Source organism: Lactuca virosa, chromosome 9, assembly GCF_052849685.1.
Source record: "Lactuca virosa cultivar CGN04683 chromosome 9, Lactuca_virosa_CGN04683_v6, whole genome shotgun sequence".
Taxonomy (NCBI): Eukaryota; Viridiplantae; Streptophyta; class Magnoliopsida; order Asterales; family Asteraceae; genus Lactuca; species Lactuca virosa.
Genome location: NC_136434.1, coordinates 294,161,320 through 294,182,474, shown reverse-complemented (window position 1 = coordinate 294,182,474; position 21,155 = coordinate 294,161,320). Strand labels below are relative to the sequence as shown.

Sequence of the window (21,155 nt, the reverse complement as noted above, 5' to 3'; positions counted from 1 at the left end):
GGAGAAAATAGCATAATAGTCACTCATACCTCAAATCCACATGTTATAGTAGTAAGTAAAATTTTTATTAATTTTTTTTATTGAGTTTCAATCTGCTTAATGAAAAAATGAAATTTTTTTTGAATCATATATACAAAATTTTTATATATTCGAATTTATAAAGGATATCAAAGTATTTATTATGAACATTGGAAAAATGAAGGACCAATATGTAAAATACTCTGTCTATAAATGATAGTAGCATCATGTACTACTCCACTCACAAAAATGGAGTTCTTCAACAAGAAATCAGTGATATTTCTCTTAGTAATCACTTTTCTTATCTGTTCGTCCTATGCAAGTCGCCTCCCTCAAGATCGGTATGCAACCTTTTCTTCTTGTTAACTTACTAATATTTCAGTTATCATTATGTTATTTAGAGTTTAATATATAACTTAATATGTTTATTATAAATCTTAACCCAATATATAACCCGCATGTTATTTTGGCATCAACAAAGTTTCTGTTTCACCTTTTTTTTACAACATGATATATATTCTTACCAATATTTAAGTTTTCAATATATATATATATATATATATATATATATATATATATATATATATATATATATATATATATATATATATATATATATATATATATATAAGTGTTTATTATAAATCTTAACCCAATATATAACCCGCATGTTATTTTGGCATCAACAAAGTTTCTGTTTCACCTTTTTTTTACAACATCATATATATTCTTACCAATATTTAAGTTTTCAATATATATATATATATATATATATATATATATATATATATATATATATATATATATATATATATAAGTATTTGTACAGGATAGAAGATGGTGAATTGGTTGATGTAGATGGATTAGGTAATGTGGCCAAAGGACTGGTGAACAAGATAAAACAGCTGTTTGGAGGGGCAAATACGGGTCCAAAGAAGGTTTTCAAGATAGGTGTGAAGACTGGAAAAGCTTATAACACCGTAACAGGTAAATGTTTGAGTAAATTCAAGTGTTCTCGCCCACGAGGGTTGCCTGGACATGTGACTTGTGGTGCATATTGTGTTTACACATTTGTAGCAAGCTCAGGTAACTTCGCTCAGTGCCAAGAGACTTGTAAACCAAATCTAAATTGTACTTACCAGAATGGTAGTATCAAATGCTCACAATAAAGTGACTCTGCTTTTGTTTTACTGTATTTTTCTTTCCGTATTATCCAAATGTATTTCCTTTTAATGTATGTTTCTTACCAGAATGGTAGTATCAAATGTTCACAATAAAGAGACTCTGCTTTTATTTTATTGTCTTTTTCTTTCCGTACTAGCCAAGTGTATTTCCTTTTAATATATGTTTCTTACTCTCTATTTAAGAGTTTTTCGTATCAGTTTCTTTACTTGAATTAGAATCGCAACTTTTTTCTACATGTGAATATTAGCCGAATGTCCATGCGTTGCGTAGAAATGCCTATATAATTGAAATCTTTACGAATATATGTTTTTCTAAATATAACAATAACGTTGTTGTTAAATTTGATATAATAATTCGTATACGAAATTGATATAATATATTGATTATTTTGAATTATATTATAATATATGCATCTATTAAAATTATATAATCTCAATCGTTTGAATGACCTCTACCCGCGGGTTACTTATAAATGAAAATAAAAATAATCTATGGTTTAATATTATTTGTTATTGTTAATTAATTTTTTAAAACTTATTTGTTTAATGTTTTAATTTCTATCATGATAATTATTAAAAACATCAAAAATTGTTATTTTGTTTCTTAAATGTAACAATATAATCGTTTATATAAAGTTAGTTTTAATTATTGTTATTGTAAATTATTTTTTAAGCTAATTATTGAAAATTTAAATTATTATAAAAATATCTTTAGGAAATATTTTAGTTAAATTGATATTACAATTTAGTTTTTGCATTTAGCATTACAATTTATCATTTTTAAGTATTTACAAAATATTATTTGGGGTTTTTAAGTGAAACTGAAATTTATATTTAAGTTGACCATTTAATGTTATATTTCAATTAACAATTTAAGTATTTTATCCAAACTGTTCAAAAATTGTAGCTTTAAACTGATTTCAAAAGTTGTAGCTTTAAACTGATAATGGTTTATATATATAACAACATATTAAATCTAATAAATTAAGTATAATATGTTAAAAATTAAAGATATAACTTTATAAGTAGAAGTAAAAATATTATTTTAATATTAAAATTTATTTTATTTATTATTATACTTTAGGTTTGATATTTATTTAGCTTTATTAACCAACTTATAATCATTATTAGAAAGACACTACAATTTGTCACTTTTAACTATTTACAAAATATTATTTGCGTTGTTTAAGTTGAACTAAAATTTATATTTAAGTTGACCATGTAAGGTTATATTTAAATTAACAATTTAATTATTTTATCCAAATTGTTCAAAAGTTGTAGCTTTAAAATGATAATGGTTTACATACAACAACATTTTAAAATTAATAAATAAAGTATAATATGTTAAAAGTTAAAGACATAACTTTATAAATAAAAGTAAATATATTATTTTAATATTGAAATTTAGTTTATATATGATTACACTTTAGGTTTGATCTTTATTTAACATTATTAACCAATTATAATCATCATTAGAAAGAAATTGAAAAGTCATGGGAGTTTCAAATGAATGTGGTGTCTTGGGAGTGTCAAATGCATGAGGTTCCAGGAAAAATGCTAGCTTTATAAGATATATAGATATAGATATAGATATAGATATAGATATAGATATAGATTGATAGATATAGATAGATAGATATAGATATATAGATATATAGATATAGATATAGATATAGATATAGTTATAGATAGAGATAGATATAGATAGATAGATAGATAGATATAGATATAGATATATATATATATATATATATATATATATATATATATATATATATATATATATATATATATATATATATATATAGATATAGATAGATAGATAGATAGATATAGATAGATATAGATAGAGATATAGATGATATGCTCTCGACAAATATTCTTTACATTGTACAGCATATAATTTTTTTTGACAAATTTATGTTGTTAAATATAACTATGTTAATTACATTGAGTATGAAATAATAATTTTTACATTAAGTGTCAGGGTTTCCTGGGTTTCCGTCGTGATATGGTTAGGATGTTTTGTTTGACATATTTAAACGTGCCAGAGTTTTCGCCACGAAAGAGGGACCTGTTAATTTCTTGACAGACCCGACTGAAAGAAGGTTAACCCTTAGACCAGTTGATGTTTTGGTTTTTGCATGGGTTGGAAGGAAAAATGCTTGCGTGGACCATACAGGGGTATCCCTCTCGTGGGCTTAAGGGTTGGGGTTATAAGGCGGGACACACTGCTTTAACAGGTGACTCATGTAAAATAAAAAAACATGAGAAATCGTGCTTGGAAAATCAATACGTGTTCATACCTTTTGCATTTGATATATTTGGTTTCCTCGCACCGAACACGGTAAAGCTTCTGAATAGAGTACAACGGATCATGCATAGCAATGTTATATCGTCTAGATCTACAGATGTAATCTTCAAAAGAATTTGTTTTATCATACAAAAAGTTTTTACACATTCATATACACATTTTGTATACGAATAAATATAAACAAAAATATTAATTTAGTGGTAGTTATTGTTATGATTAATTACTTAAAAAAAATTATTTATTTGACCATCTTTTTCAATCGTAATGATGACTTAAAATACCATGAATATGATGTTTAGTCCTTGATTTCATAAATGGTGTGTGTGGTTTAGTCCCTAAATTTTTCGGTTTCATTGAAGGTCCCTATATTCTCAAAAACGTCCACCCAACCCTTTATCTCTCTCACACTCCTTCTTTTTCATGTTCGGCTACCACTACTCAATCACGTCCAACGATCGATATTTCACTTCTGGCGTTTGTTGATCTTGAAAACCAACAATTTTTGAAACCTAGACCCCAACCCCAACATCCACACCTTCTGAAACTATAAAGTTTTGGAAAACCAATGTGTAATAATCGGTAAAAATAAGTGAGTGTTCGTTGGCCAAACCACTATGAACCATACTGTAATAGGACCTATTGTGTGTTTTTCTATGTTTCAAACACAGTTAATATTATTTTACTCATACATGCACTCAAGTTACCCCGATTTCCTCGAAAAGTTGACAATTGTTAACGAACAGAAAACAATTCGCTAACGAAGTATTATTAATGCTCTAAAAAATAAAGATTTTTGCATGAAGTATATTTGGGAAATATAGATGAACAAATTGGATAGAATATGTTCTCACGACTTCGTGGATATAATGAACGTCAAAAATGAAAATCGTAAGAAGAAGTTATGCTCTTTTTAAGATAGAAAACCAATATTTATCTAATTTTCTCATAAACTAAGTCTATATTGCTCCGTTAGGGATAGCTACACTCTTCGTAAATTATTTTTGAGCTCAGACTTAGGTCTAATATTTGATTTCTTATTCGTAATATTTTAAACCCCAAGCTAGATCAAATTCGCCAAAACTATAGAATCGAAACCTTTTAGACTTGAAACTTTAAACGTCATTTCCATGTAACATCCCATTTTTTTTCCAGTAGCTTCAAACTCATTCCTCGGATTTTAATTAGGGCATTTTGGCCCCTAGATTAGAAGGAAGTGGTAAAAGAAGGACCTAGTGGCAAAATGGTAAGTTTGGAAGTTTAAGTAAGTACGCTGAGCGTACATGTGGTACATTAAGCGTACTAGGTCGCGCCCTAGTACGCTGGGCGTACGCATGTGTACGTTGGGCATACATATGCCAGGATGGAACCCTAACTTTTAGGGTTTGTGGAGTATTTAAGCACCTTATGGACCATTCCCTCTCATCTCTTTCAGTCTCCACACCTCCCTTTGGCGTCTTGAGAGAACCCTAGCCTCCTAGTGATCATTCTTAAGCTTATAAGTGTGTTTTTGGTACCTTCAAGAAGAAGCTTGTGCATCAAGGAGCCAAGGAGGGATGGTTGGCTTGTAGATCTGGGTTCATCATCTGTTTTGGGAGCTCCAGAAGGTATAAAGTTGTTACCTTTATACCTATTTCTTCTAGATCTATCCTTGGTAGTTTATTTGCACTTTTTTGTCCCATAAAGTCCCATTATGATGAATGGTTCATTTTGGATGATTTGAGCTGTCCTTTCAGACCCTAGAATGGGTCATAAGGCATAAAAATGAAGTCCCTTGAGCTAGAAGGGTGTCTAGTTCTTTGTAGGAGGTCTTACTTGATTAAGACCATGTATTGAGCCCTATTCAGTCGACCAAAGTCTTAGAGTTTGAGAATTTATGGTCCTAGAGCACATTTGAGCAGTAGATCTGAAGTTTAAGCTTAAGTGCTTAATCTATTAAGCACTTATGAAAGTGTTAAGATCTGCGAGGTTACGCCCATCGTAAATCTAGTACGCCCAGCGTACTGGGTCAACCACCCCGATGGTGGTCAACATCAGGACGAGTACGTCCCGCGTACCAGAGGAGTACGCCCCGCGTACGTCCTCTGTTGGGCCTTTGGCAATTAGGCTTCGGGTTTTGGGCTGTTTATGGACTAGTTGGATTTGGGCCTTTGCTGGACTTTATGAATATTATGTTTTGGGCCAAGCTTTGATAATGGATCTTGGAATTAGGCCCAATTAGGGAGTTGGGCCCAATTTGGTAAATTGGGCCAATAATGGGCTTTGCACAAGGACTTTCAAGGTTATGGACTTGGCATTGGGCCTTGGCCCAATAAAGTGAATGGACATGATGGATTGTGTGGATCCTTAGTCAATATTGTTATGTTGTGTAATGACTTGGTATTTTTTATGTGATAGTTTGGGATTTCCGGTGAGATAGCGATTCGGGAGTTCGATTCTTCAGTTCAGATCGGCATTGCGAGGTGAGTTGTCCTCACTTTACTCAAGGGTCTAAGGCACCAAGGCTGGCCCTTTGATTTGTTATTTGGGATTGTTACTGTTATGATCTGTTAGATCGGTATCTTGGTAGATAGGATGGTTATATGCTGGTATGATATGTTAGCTCGGTATCCTGGTAGATTGGATGGTTATATGTTGGTATGATATGTTAGCTCGGTATCTTGGTAGATAGGATGGTTATATGTTGGTATGATCTGTTAGATTGGTATCCTGGTAGATAGGATGGTTATATGCTGGTATGATATGTTAGCTCGGTATCCTGGTAGATAGGATGGTTATATGCTGGTATGATCTATTAGATCGGTATCCTGGTAGATAGGATGGTTATATGCTAGTATGATCTGTTAGATCGATATCCTGGTAGATATGATGGTTATATGTTAGTATGATCTGTTAGATCGGATGCGGTTATGCTTAGTGACCTATAGTTTGGCCTGACTGTTTGTATGCTGGTAGGAGATTACATGTTATATGTGCACATGATTGATTGGTAGTTGAGGGTATTCCATCCCGAAGATGATAGGACCCTAGTATGTTGTCTTTATAAACTGTTACATGATTATATGATATAGGTGGACATGTTTGATTGGTATTGTTGGCATTCCAACCCGATGGTTGGGGGCCTAGGGTATTCCAACCCGATGGTTGATTGGACCCATAGTATGTTGGCATTCCAACCCGATGGTTGAGGGCCTAGGGTATTCCATCCTGATGGATGATTGGACCCATAATATCTGTTCTATATGTATTGTGTGTGGGCATTCCAACCCGATGGTTATGGGCCGAGATTATTCCATCCCGAGGATGACTGGACTCGTAGTATGTGGGTATTCCAACCCGATGGTTGAGGGCCTGGGGTATTCCATCCCGATGGATTATTGGACCCATAGTATGCTGTTTGTTATTGTATGTGTAATTTTGTGTGTATGGGTATTTTGGGGGTAACTCACTAAGCCTTCCAGCTTACAGTTTCAGTTTATTGTTTCAGGTTCAGCGGATACCCGCAGGAAGGAGAAGGCATGACCGTACACTTCCTCGATTGATGATTATGATTTCTGGGAACTCTGATGCTTAAACTATTTTGAAAACAAATTGTAATAACTGAATGGTTTTAAATGATTTAAAAAGTTTTAAATTGGCTCGAATTATATGGATGTTACAAGTTGGTTGTAACACGGTAAATTTTCAAAACAAATTTTTCATTTAAAATCACGTAATTCTCATAATGCATTTCACAAAATCTCATTTATTAAGTTTACACTTTTCAAAATTTCATAATCGATTGGTTAAAATCCAGGATCCTCAAAAACATAACTCTTCCACTGGTATGTACAATTGTGTCGGTGCCTTCCCGCGATCCTGAGAAAAACCTGAGACACATAACACATAACACGGTAAGCACGAAGCTTAGTGAGTTCCCCAAAATACCACACACATATAATTAGCCACTCGAGGCTATAACTCTACGAGACCTTCCGGTCGATGTGTCTCAATGGGACCTTCCGGTCCCACAACTCTGGTAGACCTTCCGGTCCTACCCATGATGACCTTCCGGTCCTAACGCTGTTGAACTTCCGGTCCAAACCCTGTTGACCTTCCGGTCCAGGCCCTGTTGACCTTCCGGTCCAAACCCTGTTGACCTTCCGGTCCAAACCATGCAAACATATACATATCACATAGAACATATATCACGTAACACTTATAAGCACATAAGACCTTCTGTTCACACATATTTACCATTCCAGGTAAGGTATAGTGAGAAGACTCACCTCGGATGATGAACAACCCCTCATAATGCTGCAGCTATGCATCGGCTACTAACTCTATGCCAATCCACAATTAACCCAATTAGGAACTAAGTCCAACTCTCACTCCGAAGGTCCAAGACAGACCACTAATCATCCCATCAATAACCTAAAACTCATTGGGCCCACCAAGTCCCAACGATAAGTGGGCTCTCTAGAGGCCCAAATCTCAATTCTCGAAGGCAAGCCCAACACTAGGCAAACTCCCCAAGCCCACTAATGGCCCAAATTGCTACACTGGGCCCAATCCCTACAATAGGCCTTACACCAAGCCCAAAAATATCTATGGCCCATAATATCTGACTTATGATGGCCCAAAAGGCCCAAGGAATCAAGGGATTACCCAACCGTGGCCCAAGAACACAAAGCCCATACTGACAGAGTACGCGGGGCGTACACTCGTGTACGCTAACCGTACTAGCTAGTGGCTTGTACGCCGTGTGTACCTCCTTGTACGCCAAGCGTACAACCCTGTTAATCCACTTTCCTATTAAGTGCTTAATGCCCCAAACTAGAGTCTACAATTACAGATCCATGTCCTTTTTATCCTCTTAATCCATAAAGTCATTAGCTTGGTGACTTGCAATCCACCAAATAAGCTCAAACTCAATGAGTAACAACATACTTCCATAACAAGGGATAAATACCATGCATGAACTCATTAGGACCATCAAGATTGGAACTTTACTACTTATGGGACCCCTTTAGCTCTAAGGGTGGCAACCCTAAGCTCAAATACGATATTTCATCATAAAGGTCCAAATGATGATCTTATTCCAGATCCATAAGCTCCAAACTCCCAAGTTCTTCCTTGCCAAGTTCTTCTTTTGCAAATCCCAAGCTTACACCACCAAATGAACCTCTTAAAAACCAAATCTCCCCAAGGATGAAGATATGAGGCGTTCTAGGGCTTCTCCGAGGTAGGGGAACAAACATGGAGGCTAGGGTTCAAACCGTAATGTTCTATTTATAGTGGCACGCCCTAAATTTAGGGTTTCTGGACTCTGGACGTACGCTGGGCGTACAACCTATACGCTGGGCGTACGCCAAAAGCATCCGCGATCATTTCCCATCATACGCCCGACGTAACCCAACTTACGCTGGGCGTACCCAGCTGCTCACATGCATGCATTCCATGCATGCATAGGACTCACTTGTTAACCATTTACATTAGGGACCAATATTGCCAAAAACTTTAAAGTGCTATCACTTCTTCGTTCTAAGTCCGATTCTGAAGAACTTAATATCCGAGAAACTCTACACTTCTATCAACTTTATTCCTCCTTAAGCCCACTCGAACTAGATCCCAAAAATCATGAAAAGCCCGCACCAGTGCATTTAACAACACATTTGGGCTCTAAAGCCTCAAATCCTTCTCATACTCGGATTAAGGCCCACGAACTTAAATCACAACACAATCTGGAACATGATGTTACATTGGTATCAGAGCCTTGGGTTGAGTGAATAGGAGGAACACTCGTGTGAATCCAGTCTCAAATCAAGGAAGGATTTTCAAAATGATTTTTAAATGGTTTTCAAAATAAGTAAAGGAGGATGCAAGTGTACGATCAGCCGAAGCCAGTAAGTAGACCCCAAAACACCATACGGTTATTTGATTATGTGAGATGATAGAACAACATGCTAGTATTAGGCTAGGAATCTTCAGGAATTGCATGATAGAATTTCCTGATTACATGATGCCTGCTAGCCTAGGGTTTTCCTTTATATGAGATTGACATCATTACTTTTGTTACTTGTGTATGTATCGCGACTGTACATAATTAAGATCTTATAGCCCGAGAATGTTTGATTTGGCCTTATGTTCTGCTCTTATTGTTTAAGGCTTAGGGTAGGATCAGATATTCAAAAGTCTATAGGGTCCAGCGTTATGTATGGTTAGCATACACTAGTGCTGTAGGGTTGGTGGAAGTTTCAGGGAGGGGTGGGTAGTGAGAGGCCGGGAGGCCAGTTATGAGATATTTAGCATTCCTCTAGGAGTGAGGATTGAGCGCTCGCTATGTATATGTTTATTGTTAGGGTGTTGTGGTGATACTTGAGACAAATATGGGTAGGTGTGGAAGGTAGTATGGGGCCGTACTAATGAAAGCACAGGACCCATACGCGTATCAAGGAAGTCACAACCCCTAGGGTTGGGTTGGGAGTTGGTCCCCTGTCATTATATCGATTATCAAAGATCTTTCTGGTATCTTGCCAGAATGGTGGTTACGAGACGTCTTGAGACCGGATCTAGGTTAAGATCGGAAGCTGGCAACCAGGATAGGCCAGCATTTTCAGAGGACCGTGTCAGTGAGATCATCCGGGAGGAGGTGATCGGGGTTGTCCGAGGACAGTTTCCGGAGATGTTTGGGTCTATTAAGACCGCCATGGTTGAGTATTTCGACGAGCGCTATGCAGCCATTGCCAAGACGGTTGCCTCATCAACAATAGCAGCTGTAACGATGGCAAGGGGAAGAGATGGTCGAGCTTCCAGTACTGGGTCATATCCAGATGAGCGGAGGGCTGCAGTTACCTTAGATCAGGGAGATATTCTGTACTTATTGTTTCCCGCGGACTGAGTGGGAGTGGCTATCAGGAGTGTATGGATTTGAGACTTCGGGAGTTTTGCTCGAAGCCGGAATGTGAGTCACGGGGACTCTGGAAAGGGGTGATGATTATGTTCAACTGGGGTTCTGGTAGCTGGAAGTGGAGTGGTTAACTGATGGATTGGACTGTCGTTGTATCGGGCAACGATTGTGCCCTTTCAGTTTTCGAGTTCGAAGGAGTGAGCAGGTGTAACACCAGTCAAATTTAGGTCAAAAATAAATTGATCAATAATCATGATTGGGATAAACCAAGTGGTAGAGATTGTAACAAGGTTTCCAAAAATATAAAGAACACTGAAATCCGAGTTATAACGAAGAAGTTATGACCAATCGAAGATCCGCGACAAAACCGGCAAAACACTGTTCAGTGTAAAATGTGAATTTTTGATAAAAGGCTTTTTAGCCTTAACAATATAAATGAAAGTTGTAGAATATGTTAAACTGAGAATGTTCATAAAAAGAACGTAAAAATCTGACTTCGTGTGAATAAGTTATGATTTTTCTAAGTTTCGGTTTAGCAGTAGACAGCTAAAAATTCAAAATAAAAATCGATCGATATTTAGCCGGCACAACTCAAACGAGAATCGAAGGTCTCTTCAAAAGCAGTACAACGGTAAAAAGACAGACGAAAACGGACGTCGGATGAACAAGTTATGAATTTTTAACGGATTTCTTGTCCCGATCTGTTAAAAATAATAATATTAAAAATAAAATCAAAATTAGCCGACAAAGTCTAAACGAAAGTCATAGAGTATAACTTTACCTACACGTGCATATAAAGAACGTAAAAAACGGAGCTCGTATGCGAAAGTTATGAATTTCGCAAGTTTTTGGCACGAAAATCGAAAAATATTGAAAACCAGGAAAAATCGCATGGTCACCCTTCGGCCACGTCACCTCGCATGCAAGGCTTCCCCGTGTTCGACGCGTGTCACCTTCTGATTGGACCGAAGTGCTCGTGGCAACTCCTGATTGGACCGAAGTTCGGTCCTCTCCTGATCCGACGCGCATCCGAGACCGCCTCCAGCTTCGCTTCTCCTTCTGACGCGTGGCTGCTGACTCCTCCTTGCCCTCGCCACCTGTCCGAACCGAAGCCACCCCCTCTCCACTTGTCCGATGACTCATCCCCTCGGCCGAACCCTCGCACCTATATAAAGGGTGCGAGACTCTCCGGTTCTTATACCCTTTTTACACCATTTTTGCTCCTTTTTCACCCCTTTCACTTCCATAAACTCACAAACAACTCCCCCAAGGCCCCGGTATCATATCTAAAACCCGAAGCAAGCCCCAAAGCCCCAGAATTCTCGAGAAGCTAACCTCTTTCCAGTTAAAGTGCTGCCCGCGTAAAGCCTGGTTTTTACTCAAAAACTCGCGGTTTCTTCGAGAAAGATCATCTATAGAAACGAAACGCTGCCCAAATCACCACTTATCAAGTGAGTTCATACCTCTATAATCTACCATTTTAATGGTTTTTAAATGCTTTTTAGGGGGGGGGGGGAATACAAGTTGAACACAATATAAATTGTGTTAATAATTGTATGTGATAATAATCGCACAAAGGGTTTCCTTATGCTTTTAAGGATTACCAAATACTTCCAAAATGACTTAAAGCCATGTTAAATCTTTAAAGTCATATAAACTCCGTTAAATTCTTTGAAAATGGTTTTATAAACTATTTCAAATTATAATTACCAAAATCATGTTTATATATGGATAAATATATAAATAAGATTTGAAGGGCTTAGGACTAATGAATTATCTTATTTCCTTTTCCTTGTTTGGATGTGGAATTAAGGTGGTGTTATTTGTCCGAAGGACGTTTCCTTCTTAATTGTATATATATATATATATATATATATATATATATATATATATTATACATATATGAATATAAAAGGTTAGTTCATTCGGTATCATTACCTTTCTATCATGCTGAGCAAAGGTGTTCATCCATGAGAAATCATGGTAATCAGATAAAACATATAAATTATAATAGGTATAATTTATGATTCAAAACTAAATATACAAGTATGATCCATGATTGTATACTTTCCAAGGAAATTACTAATAATCCATTTATCTATACTAGGATATGTATAATACTTTTAGTATATGGATAATATATTAAAGAAGTAATAATACATCATATCGGGTTTGCATTAACAAGGGTACAAACGTACCAGGGTTAGCAATCACGGGGTAATAATACGTCATACCGGGTTAGCAATCACGAAGAAGTTATGACCAATCGAAGATCCGCGACAAAACCGGCAAAACACTGTTCAGTGTAAAATGTGAATTTTCGATAAAAGGCTTTTTAGCCATAACAGTCTAAATGAAAGTTGTAAAATATGTTAAATCGAGAACGTTCATAATAAGAACGTAAAAATCTGACTTCGTGTGAAGAAGTTATGATTTTTCTAAGTTTCGGTTTAGCAGTAGACAACTAAAAATTCGAAATAAAAATCCATCGATATTTAGCCGACATAACTTAAACGAGAATCGAAGGTCTCGTCAAAAGTAGTACAACGGTAAAAAGACAGACGAAAACGAACGTCGGATGAAGAAGTTATGAATTTTTAACGGATTTCCTGTCCCGGTATGATAAAAATAATAATATTAAAAATAAAATCAAAATTAGCCGACGAAGTCTAAACTAAAGTCGTAGAGTATAATTTTACCTGCGCGTGCATATAAAGAACGTCAAAAACGGAGCTCGTATGCGAAAGTTATGAATTTCGCAAGTTTTTGGCACGAAAATCGAAAAATGTTGAAAACTGGGAAAATCGCATGGTCACCTTTCGGCCACGTCACCTCGCATGCGAGGCTTCCCTGTGTCCGACGCGTGTCACCTTCTGATTGGACCGAAGTGTTCGTGTCATCTCCTGATTGGACCGAAGTTCGGTCCTCTCCTGATCCGACGCACATCCGAGACCGCCTCCAGCTTCGCTTCTCCTTCTGACGCGTGGCTGTCGACTCCTCCTCGCCCTTGCCACCTGTCCGAACCGAAGCCACCCCCTCGCCACTTGTCCGATGACTCATCCTCTCGGCCGAACCCTCGCACCTATATAAAGGGTGCGGGACTCTGCGGTTCTTAAGCCCTTTTTACACCATTTTTGCTCCTTTTTCACCCCTTTCACTTCCATAAACTCACAAACAACCCCCAAGGCCCCGGTATCATATCTAAAACCCGAAGCAAGCCCCAAAGCCCCGGAATTCTCGAGAAGCTAACCTCTTTCCAGTCGAAGTGTTGCCCGCGTAAAGCCCGGTTTTACTCAAAAACTCGCGGTTTCTTCGAGAAAGATCATCTATAGAAACGAAACGTTGCCCAAATCACCACATATCAAGTGAGTTCATACCTCTATAATCTACCTTTTTAATGGTTTTTAAATGCTTTTTAGGGGGGGGGGGGGAATACAAGTTGAACACAATATAAATTGTGTTAATAATTGTATGTGATAATAATCACACAAAAGGTTTCCTTATGCTTTTAAGGACTACCAAATACTTCCAAAATGACCTAACGCCATGTTAAATCTTTAAAGTCATATAAAATCCGTTAAATTCTTTGAAAAAGGTTTTATAAACTATTTCAAATTATAATTACCAAAATCATGTTTATATATGGATAGATATATAAATAAGATTTGAAGGGCTTAGGACTAATGAATTATCTTATTTCCTTTTCCTTGTTTGGATGTGGAATTAAAGTGGTGTTATTTGTCCGAAGGTCGTTTCCTTCTTAATTGTATATATATATATATATATATATATATATATATATATATATATATATATATATATATTATACATATATGAATATAAAAGGTTAGTTCATTCGATATCATTACCTTTCTATCATGCTGAGCAAAGGTGTTCATCCATGAGAAATCATGGTAATCAGATAAAACATATAAATTATAATAGGTATAATTTATGATTCAAAACTAAATATACAAGTATGATCCATGATTGTATACTTTCCAAGGAAATTACTAATAATCCATTTATCTATACTAGGATATGTATAATACTTTTAGTATATGGATAATATATTAAAGAAGTAATAATACATCATATCGGGTTTGCATTAACAAGGGTACAAACGTACCAGGGTTAGCAATCACGGGGTAATAATACATCATACCGGGTTAGCAATCACGAAGAAGTTATGACCAATCGAAGATCCGCGACAAAACCGACAAAACGCTGTTCAGTGTAAAATGTGAATTTCCGATAAAAGGATTTTTAGCCTTAAGAGTCTAAATGAAAGTTTTGGAATATGTTAAACCGAGAATGTTCATAAAAAGAACGTAAAAATCTGACTTCGTGTGAAGAAGTTATGATTTTTCTACGTTTCGGTTTAGCAGTAGACAACTAAAAATTCAAAATAAAAATCGATCGATATTTACCCGACACAACTTAAACGAGAATCGAAGGCCTCGTCAAAAGTAGTACAACGGTAAAAAGACAGACGAAAACGGACGTCCGATGAAGAAGTTATGAATTTTTAACGGATTTCCTGTCCCGGTCTGTTAAAAATAATAATATTAAAAATAAAATCAAAATTAGCCGATGAAGTCTAGACGAAAGTCGTAGAGTATAATTTTAGCTACGCGTGCATATAAAGAACGTCAAAAACGGAGCTCGTATGCGAAAGTTATGAATTTCGCAAGTTTTTGGCACGAAAATCGAAAAATGTTGAAAACCGGGAAAAATCGCATGGTCACCCTTCGGCCACGTCACCTCGCATGCGAGGCTTCCCCGTGTCCGATGCGTGTCACCTTCTGATTGGACCGAAGTGCTCGTGGCATCTCCTGATTGGACCGAAGTTCGGTCCTCTCCTGATCCGACGCGCATCCGAGACCGCCTCCAGCTTCGCTTCTCCTTCTGACGCGTGGCTGCTGACTCCTCCTCGCCCTCGCCACCTGTTTGAACCGAAGCCACCCCCTCTCCACTTGTCCGATGACTCATCCCCTCGGCCGTACCGTCGCACCTATATAAAGGGTGCGGGACTCTCCGGTTCTTAAGCCCTTTTTACACCATTTTTGCTCCTTTTTCACCCCTTTCACTTCGATAAACTCAAAATGTAACAACGTAAATTTCAAAACAATTTTTCACTTTTAAAAATGTAATTTCATTCATAAATATTCTCAAATCTCAATGTATCACATATCAAATCCATAAAACACATCCCAAGATCATAATGTATAAAACTTCAATAGTGTGTACTGATCATGCCGGCGCCTTCACGCGATCCTCACTGGTACCTGAAACACATACCACATATAACACATATTAGCCACTCGAGGCGATAACTCTGTGGGCCCTCTGGCCCTAACTCTGTGGACCCTCTGGTCCTAACTCTGTGGACCTTCCGGTCCTAACCCTGTAAACTCTGGAATACACATAGCATAAATCATCAACACATCACATACATAGCAAACAAGATACTCTATCACATACTCTAATTACCACTCAAGGTAAAGTATAGTGAGAAGACTCACCTCGGATAACTCGGTAACCCTCGAACTCGGAAATACTGATCTAGCCTCCGTCTAATCACATAAAATAATTACTCTAATCAATACGACTTTCAAAGACTAGGCTAATCCCTCTCTAAGTTCTCTAAGAAGGGTAAAAGACCATTCTACCCCTCCAATGGCTCAAAAGTCCAAACATTGACTAAACCCTAATAGTCAACGAAGTCAACTCTAGTCAACGGTCAACTCTGACCAGACTCATCGAGTGCACACGGGCGACTCGGCGAGTCCACGTGGGTCCCTTGAATCCTTCTAAGCCTCACTTGGCATGTCGAGTCCTTCCTCCACTCGCCGAGTTACTCTGCAACGAATCGCGGGGTAACCCCGACTCGACTCGTCGAGTCCACTTATGAACTCGACGAGTTGCTCCCATAACAACACTCAAATGACCTTCTGAGGTCAGATCTGCTTGTCTAACCTATAGATCTGACTTCCCCAAGACCATTAACCACGTAAAGGTCAAATCTTGACGCACATGCAACGCACCCAAGGCTTCTTTTGGCGAAGTAACTACTAAAATAGCCACCAAGGCTCATAACTCCAAAAGAATGGCATAAACCAGGGTGATAGGGACTCTCTGGACCTCTTAAGGTCCACATCTAAGAACTATTTCACCTTGGGACCTCTCACACTCCAGATTCAAGCTAAATAATGCATAAAGAAATCCTAGATACCACTAAATCATCATAATCACGAGAATAAGCACAGATTGATACCTCCAACAGCTTCCTCTGATCAAATGGAAGTAGATCCAAGCTCCCCAACTCGCCTAGCTTGTCCTTCCTCCTTTCTTCTTGCTAAAACACACAAGAAATGGTGAACAATGGCCTCCTTTCTCACTCACAAGACTCACAGCTGCTCTGGTACTCTCAAGGACGAAGGTAGCCGCAATTAAGGGCCATAAGGTCCTTTAAATAGGGGTCAGGCCGGGGGATTTAGGGTTTCAGCTCACAGCGCGGACTCGTCGAGTCCAACCTTTCCGACTCGTCGAGTCCGTTCATTAATCCAGTCAGCAATTGCGGTCCTACTCGACGAGTCCAAGCATCAACTCGTCGAGTCCCTCTCTTTAACTTAAAATAAATAATCAAAACATAATACCTGGAAATCCGGATGTTACAATTCTCCCCCACTAGAATCAGACTTCGCCGTCGAAGTCTTGCCCTGCAAAAAACTCTGGATGCTGCTCCCGCATCTCCAGCTCTGGCTCCCAAGTCAGCTCGGACCCTCTCCGATGTTTCCATTGGACTTGAACAAGGGGCACCTCTTTGTTCCTCAAAACCTTGATCTTTCAATCCACAATCGCAACTGGCCTCTCAACATAATTCAGGCTCGTATCCACCTGAATATCTTCCAATGGCACCACCGCCGACTCGTCGGCTATACACTTCCTCAACTGAGACACGTGGAAGGTATCATGAATCTGGCTCAACTCCGCAGGTAGCTCCAAACGATATGCTACCCTGCCCACCCTCCCGGTCACCCTGAACGGACCAATGTATCGGGGCCCCAGCTTGCCCCTCTTCCTGAATTGGATCACTCCTTTCCAAGGAGATACCTTCAGGAGTACGAAGTCTCCCACCTGGAACTCAAGCTCGGATCGTCGCCTATCCGCATAACTCTTCTGGAGACTCTGAGCTGTCAACAACCTCTGCCTGACCTGATGTATCTACTCTGTCGTCTGAAGCACTAACTCAGTGCTACCCAACACTCGCTGCCCGACCTCTCCCCAGCAGATGGGAGTCCGACACCTCCTCCCATACAACAACTCAAAGGGAGGCATACCGATACTCGAATGGTGGCTGTTGTTATAAGAAAACTCAGCCAACGACAGATACGTGTCCCAACTTCCTCCGAAGTCCAACACACATGCCCTAAGCATGTCCTCGAGCGTCTGAATCGTCTGCTCGCTCTGACCGTCCGTCTGTGGGTGGTATGCGATACTGAAATGCAGCCTCGTACCCAACTCCTCATGGAATTTCTTCCAGAACCTGGAAGTGAAACACACATCTCGATCCGACACGATCGAGATCGGTACTCCATGCCGCGATACCACCTCTCTCACATACAACTCCGCCAGCCTCTCAGCAGAAGAGCTCTCACTGATAGCAAGGAAATGAGCGTTCTTCGTCAGCTGGTCAACGATCACCCAAATTTCATCGACACCTCTCGCAGTCCTCGACAATTTGGTGATAAAATCCATGGAAATCTGTTCCCACTTCCACTGGGGAATCTCAAGTGGCTGCAACTTGCCATACGGCCGCTGGTCCTCGGCCATAACCCTGCGACAGGTCAAGCACCTCTCCACAAACCACGCAACATCCCTCTTCATACAGGGCCACCAATAGTCTCTCTTTAGGTCCAAATACATCTTAGTGGCCCTGGGATGGATCGAAAACCTCGATCTGTGCGCCTCCTCCATCAGAATGGTACGTGCCCCGCCCTCAAATGGCACCCAAATCCGACCCTGAAAGGTCATAAGCCCTCGGCTATCGGCAATCAACTCAGATACCTGCCCGATCACCCGTTCTCTCTTGCGGTTCTCCGGTCTCATGGCCTCTACCTGGGCCTCCCTAATGATGTCCAACACCAGAGTCATCACCGTCAACCTCATACAAACATCTCGTATCGGGGCACTCTCCGCCCTACGACTCAAGGCATCGGCTACAACGTTAGCCTTGCCTGGGTGGTACAAGATCTCGCACTCATAATCCTTTACCACATCCAACCATCTCCTCTGGCGCATGTTCAGGTTGGGCTGATCCATCAGATACTTCAAGCTCTTGTGGTCCGTGTATATGGTACACCGAACCCCATACAAATAGTGACGCCAGATCTTGAGGGCGAACACCACAACCCCCAACTCCAGATCGTGAGTAGGATACCTCGTCTCATGAGGCTTCAACTGCCTCGATGCGTATGCTATCATGTGCCCTCTCTGCATCAGCATCGCACCCAATCCCGATATCGACGCGTCACAATATACCACAAAATCCTCCATCCCCTCCGGAAGGGCTAACACTGGGGCTTCGCATAATCTCTGGCGAAGTGTCTCGAATGAGGCCTGCTGCTCTGGGCCCCAACTGAAAGCCACGCCCTTCCGGGTCCACCTGGTGAGAGGAACAACAATCCTAGAGAAATCATTGATAAATCTCCGATAGTAGCCGGCCAATCCTAGAAAACTCCTGATCTCTGAAGGGGATCTCGGCACCTCCCAACTCATCACCGCCTCAATCTTGGCCGGATCGACCGATATCCCATTCTGGTTGACGAGGTGTCCTAGGAACTGGACCTCTCGTAACCAGAAATCGCACTTGGAGAATTTGGCGTAAAGCCTCTCCGATCTCAGAACTCCGAGGATCTCCCTCAAATGCTCCTCATGCTGCTCTTTGGATCTCGAATACACCAATATATCATCAATGAACACGATCACCGAACGATCCAACATCAGCCTGCACACTCTGTTCATGAGATCCATGAACGCCACCGGTGCATTCGTGAGCCCGAAAGGCATGACCACGAACTCGTAATGCCCATAACGAGTCCTGAACGCCGTCTTCTGGATATCCTCATCGCGCACTCTCATCTGATGATATCCAGACCTCAGATCAATCTTGGAGAACCAAGACGCTCCCTGCAACTGATCGAACAAATCGTCGATCCTTGGTAAGGGGTAACGGTTCTTGACTGTTAGCTTGTTCAACTCCCGGTAATCAATGCACATCCGGTGTGAACCATCCTTTTTCTTGAATAAAAGGATCGGCGCTCCCCACGACGAGCTACTCGGCCGAATAAACCCCTTCCCCAGCAGCTCCTGCAGCTGTGAGGATAACTCCTACATCTCTGGTGGCGCAAGGCGATAGGGCGCCTTGGCGATAGGCGCTGCCCTCGGAACCAAATCGATACAGAACTCTACCTGCCTCTCGGGAGGCACTCCCGGCAACTCTTCAGGGAAAACGTCCGGGAACTCACGCACTATCGGAACCTCATCGATCGATCTCGGCCTCTCTGCATCTACCCTCGTATCCACCACATAAGCCACAAACCCACTACAGCCTTGCTGTAGGCTCTGCCTCGCTCTAGCGGCCGAACAAAATGCTGATCCAGAATGGGTACCCTCGCCATACACCGTAAGAACTCCCCCACTAGGGTCTCGTATGGTCACCAGCTGTCGCTCGCAGTAGATAACCGCTCCAAACCTGCTCAACCAGTCCATGCCCACGATGACACCGACATCTCCCATCGTAATCGGGACCAAATCAATCGGAAACTCAACGCCGAAGATCTCGAGTACACATCCTCGAATCACATCAGTGGCATATACCGATCTCTCGTCAGCTATGGAAACTCGCAGAGGCCGAGTCAACGCCTCCCGACTGATACTGATGTGCTGACTGAAGGCTAATGATACAAAAGATCGACTCGCACCCGAGTCAAATAACACCAAGGCAGGTACAGAACTCACAAGAAAAGTACCTATGCATATCATAATATAAGCACAATATCTCAAACATCAATTAAATACATGAAAGAATACATACCAGCCACGACATCGGGCGCTGCGCAGATCTCCTCCGCTGTCAACTGGAAGGCTCTTCCTCGTGCCTTTGGTGCCTCGGCCTTCACCGGCCGACTCTCGGTAGCTCGTACAGTAGCAGGGACAGATCCCTATGATGCTCCCTGTGCTGACCCCCGCAGCTGCGAACACTCGGCCTTCCGATGTCTGGTCTGGTTGTAGTGGAAACAGACTGCAAACCCCTTGGGGCAATCCTTGGCCATGTGCCCCTCCTTGCCACACTTGTAGCAAGACCCCGCTCTACAAATCCCCTCATGACCCTTTCCGCACTTGCCACAAGTGCGGCCCTTCTGGTTCCCTGATCTCAAATCGGCGGGCTTGGACCGCTTGGCTGCCGGCTGGGATAGAGCCGATCGCCGATCCCTCGCCTGAGACTAGGCCTCCTCCCTAGCCTGAGTCTCAAGCTCTATCTCCCTCTTCCGAGCATTTGCCTGAAGCTCGGCAAATGTCCGGTACGACGAGTTCGCCACGAACTCGCGGATGTCTCTCCTCAAAATGCTCAAATACCGACTCATGCGTGCCTGCTCGGAAGACACGTGCTCAGGGCAGAACATCGCCCTCTCATGGAACATCCTGGTGATCACAGTAACAGACTCGGTACCCTGCTTGAGGGTCAAGA

At 40.3% G+C, this 21,155-nt stretch overlaps 1 long non-coding RNA gene across 1 annotated transcript; it reads left to right on the top strand.

Moving 5' to 3' along the window:
- The first annotated feature begins 233 nt into the window (after positions 1–233).
- Positions 234–1,316, top strand: LOC145140987 (uncharacterized). The gene is made up of 2 exons (XR_013722386.1): positions 234–359; positions 848–1,316. It is a non-coding gene; the product is annotated as an uncharacterized LOC145140987 (long non-coding RNA).
- Positions 1,317–21,155: the final 19,839 nt, after the last annotated feature.